At 57.1% G+C, this 4,418-nt stretch overlaps 1 protein-coding gene across 1 annotated transcript in view; it reads right to left on the reverse strand.

Moving 5' to 3' along the window:
* The window catches only part of TCF20 (transcription factor 20 (AR1)), a 129,407-nt gene that overhangs the window by 124,741 nt on the left and 248 nt on the right, over nt 1-4,418 (reverse strand). The window lies entirely within an intron of this gene.

The following is a 4,418-nucleotide window of genomic DNA, read 5'->3' on the forward strand; positions in this document are numbered from 1 at the left end:
ACCCGGGAGGCGGAGCTTGCAGTGAGCTGAGATAGGCCACAGCACTCCAGCCTGGGCGACAGAGCGAGACTCCGTCTCAAAAAATAAATAAATAAATAAATAAATAAATACAAAAAATTAGCGGGGCCTGTCGCACGTGCCTGTAATCCCAGCTACTTGGGAGGCTGAGGCTGGAGAATCACTTGAACCTGGGAGGTGAAGGTTGCAGTGAGCAGGGATTGTGCTGCCGCACTCTAGCCTGGGCAACAGAGCGACTACGTCTCAATCAATAAAATAAGGAAGGAAGGACAGAGGGCGATGTGACCTACAGCAAGCTCCCTAAGGTCCTGCAGCCTCAGTCTTTTCACCTATAGAATGGGGACATTAACATCCCTCCCCCCCGCCCCCAGGGCTGCAGGCATACAGGGCTCAATCAGTGACCGTGCCTCTAAGTGAAGTTGCCGTCATTCCAGCCTCAGGCGCCCCGTGAGGTGGGATCATTCACCCCGTGAGCAGACAGGCTCAGGGAGGTGTGGTGCCTGCAGTCACCCACACCTGTTGAATCCCAAAGCTTCTGAGGGGAGGAGGGAGAGTGAATGAGCCACTGGGGGACTCCGTGGCAATCAGGCTCACAAAGCCAGGTGTGGGCTGGATGTGGCTCCCCAGCCTCGTAGACACCACCCCAGGTGCTCCTCACAGGTGATGGGGGGTGGTGTCTATGGGCTTATGCACCCACTGGGGAGCGGAGCTACTACTGGGCTGGGCCCTCTCGGTTCCCCAGCCCAGACCAGGTGAGTTACTAGCGGGGACAGGAGGAGAAATGAGAAAGCTAGGCAAGAGGTCACTTATCTATGGGCTGAGTGCAGAGCGGGAGGGAAGAAAGCATCCTTTCTGGAAAAATCAATGGGCAGATGATACCGCCCAAGTCACTACCTACATGGAAACCTTCCAAGAAAATCAAAGCAACAAGAGAATCACAGCCCCTTGGAGCAGTGGCAGACCTGAGAGGTGAACAGACCCAAGTGCGCCTCACACAGCTAGGGAAATCAAAGTCCAGGATGGTGGTCATGACGCGCTCAAGGCCCCATGGTGTGTAGGTGACTCTGCCATGTATGAGGGGTGTCCAGCCCCAGGCAGCTCATTTACAGTGGTGGGTGGGCCTTTGTGGTCTCCATGCCTCACACTCCAGCCATCCACTTCCCACTGTTCTTGCCTTTGCTAAGCAAGGGGGCTGGTTTAGCTTCACCCAGAAAATACCAAATCTCTGGGGCTCTTCCCTGTACACTTTTAGTTTCTAGGCTGCCCTGGGCCCTGCTGTGCCCCTACATGTGGCTCAGAGTGGGGAGAGACTATTAAGCTAATACATAGTTAGGCAACTAGAACACAGCCTGCAAATCTTACAGTCAGTGCTCCTAGGTCTTGGCTATTATTACCAGACATGATGACCATCTCCATTTTACAACTAGGGAAACTGAGGCTCAGATGGATTGAGTGATTAGCCCCCAGATACTAGGTGCTAGAGCCTTCACTCTCTGGAACTGTCTTTTTTTAAGCTAACAATTATTCAGTGCCCCCTGGGAGCCAGGCTCTGGCTGACTGCTTTGTGAGAATGATCTCATATAATCCTCACCTCAGCCCTGTGATGTAGGTATTATTATTACCCAAGAACACAAAGACTTAGAGAAGGCAGGTAACTTCCTTGAAGCCACACAGCTAGGAAATGGCAGAGCCAGGATTGAACCCAGGCAGTCTGGCCCCAGGACGTTGGCCACCCCTCTGTGCTGCCATCTCAGTTGGGGATAGGTCTGGGGGACTAGCCACCCCAGTCTCCCACAGGAGCCTCCAGTCTCTCGGTCCCAGGCTGGAGGAGCTGCTCCTGAACCCTTCACCCCTTGATCGGCGTCCAAACTGCTTCCCCTCCAAGTTGGTTCCAGCGCAGAACGTGGCCTGGGCTGGTCCTGAGACTCCGAATTAAAAGAAGACCCAAGTTCGTCCTTAAATTCAAGTCTGAGGCCATCTGGGAATCCCAGCACAAGGCAGCCTGAGAGAGGCTGACTTGGGAGCAGCTAGAACAAGCCAGCTTTGCAAGATCCTGAAAACAGGTCCAAAGTGCACATCCAGGCACATCCAGAAGGTGAGTTTGCAGTAACCGCGGTGACCATGTGGCACTGTCATCAGGTCAAGTTCTCCTTTCCTCCAGAAGTGGCTCCCCCAGCCAGCAAAACAAGGATCCCACTTCCACTGTCACCGCCTCTCCCCACTGGTCCCTTCCAACGGCTTCAGCCACACAGTGCAACCCACCTCTTACACCCTGGATGCGCTGTTCTTGCACTTCCCTCTGATGGTACACCCTCTCCTGCCTTAGCATGGCAAACTCCTACTCACTATTCAAGGCCTTCAAATGCCACCTCCTCTGTGAAGCCTCTCTTGATTTCCCTGTCAGAATTCACAAGGGAACTCAGGGAAAAGATTTCTGTGGGGAAAAAAACCCGTTGGGGTGAGTTTGCCCAAAGGAAGTGAGCCCATCACACCATCTAGGACATGGGGAGAGGGCAGCTGTTCCATCCTGGTGGTCCCACTTCCTGGGGGAATCTGAGTCTGGGTCTGCTCCTCTGAGCTCTAGGCACAGGGCTCCTCTATGCCCAGCTCTGGGCAGGTGCCAGGAATGCAGAGGGGAGGCCTTAAATGTCCCTGTACCCAAGGATGGTCACCCAGGCTCTGCACCCAAAGGCCTAACAGGGAGACAGACCCACCTCTGTGTGGTCAGGACTGTGAGAGGGCACAGAAAGTGGGCCAGGCACAGGACCGAAGTGCACCTGAGAGGAGGACAGGGAAAGCTTCCTGGAGGAAGTGAATTGAGACCAGAAGACTTGACCAGAAAAGAGAAGGTGGTGAGGTCAGGTGAGGGACCAGCTCCAGGGAAAGGGAGACTGGAAGGAGGGCCACAGCCCTCCCCTGACCCTCCACCTGTAGATGGTTCCTGCTCTGGCTTCTCAGCTTAGAACTCACGGTCTCTTCTAGGACCTGAGCTACGGCCTGGCCCTGGTAAAACTCACTCCACCACGCATTCTCTGGAGGCCTGCCGTAAACACACTGACCACCTGCGTCCATGCCACTGCACCTGTCTGAGCCCTGTGGCAGCCCAGAGACTTGTACCATGGTTGCTTCCTGGCCCAGGGCAGGCTCAAGCTCCCTTGCCCTCATGGGCCTGTCAGAGGAGTCAAGGTCCAGGAGGCTGTGCCAACAGCCCCTGGCTGCAGAGCTGTTTGCCAACCTCCAGGCCAGCCAGGCCAGCACTGTAGGCGGGGGAGTGCCTGGCCCTGGCCTTCATTCTGCAAAGCCCCATCCCAGCCTCGGTCCCAGGTTCTTGGTCTCTGGTTACGCTTGGGAAGCAGCTGCGGGCAGAAGTAGCCTTCAGAGACTCAGGCTGCCCAGGTTAAGAGAACGATGGAACGGTGACTCTGGCTGGGGGCAGAGACCTAGGAGGGAGGTCAGAGAGCTGGGACAGTGCCTGGGGGTTGGGAGAGCTGCCCAGGCCTCCTCCCCGGTGAGCTGAGGAGGGGCTACCATGCCTGGGAGGAGGGGGCCGGCTTCTCCTGCCTTGCCGGCCTGTCTGTCTCCAGCTCTTCACTGTAAAATAAATGGAAGACGCACACGCCAAATAGAAAAAAAGGGAGGGCCAAATAAAGCCCCATGCCCGGCCGCCCCGCACGGGCTCCCTCCGTGGGTCTGGGCCAAGGCCTCGGCCTGGGTTACTTGCTGCTGCTTTTCCCGGGAAACCACTGGTGCCAAATTTGCATTTACCACAAACAGAGACAACACAATGTCATAATCCTTCTCCTGTCATTCTCTGCTCTCTTCCTCCTCCCACCTCAGACACACACACGCTAACACAAAATGACGGCTCCCTCGACAGCCTGAATGAGCAAAGCCCTCGATCTGCCTCTTCATTGTTGGCGTTTCTCTCGGCCCTCGCTCCGTGCCCATCGCCCAACTCGCAGCAGACCACCCACTGCCCCTCCTTTGTCCCGCATCACCGCTGACAAATGGCCTGCTGGAGGTGGAAGAACATGCCTGGAAATAGTGGAGGGGGGGAGAGGGAGCAGTCAGCCCCCGCCCCCCGCCGCTCTGCACCCTCACACCCGGGCTGGCCACGCAGCGGCTGCATCTGGACCAGAAGGGACGGGGGCGGGCATTCGGCCCCTGGGACTGTGACCCGGGGCCCTGCCCTTCACGCCCCTGCTGCTGCCGCGCTCCCCGAGCAGCCCCCTCGGGCCCCTCCTCTCCCGGCCACCCTCCTGGGCACTGCTCTGAACATCCCCCGCCTCCCCGCCCTCCATCGCTCTTTATGGCAGTTTCAAAGCTACAGCCGCCACTCGAGCAGCTGCGGCCTTTGATGGGGACAAGGCAGTAAAGGCCGCCCGGGAGGCCCCTGCCCA

Source organism: Colobus angolensis, unplaced genomic scaffold (assembly GCF_000951035.1).
Source record: "Colobus angolensis palliatus isolate OR3802 unplaced genomic scaffold, Cang.pa_1.0 Scaffold239, whole genome shotgun sequence".
In the NCBI taxonomy this organism is placed as follows: domain Eukaryota; kingdom Metazoa; phylum Chordata; class Mammalia; order Primates; family Cercopithecidae; genus Colobus; species Colobus angolensis.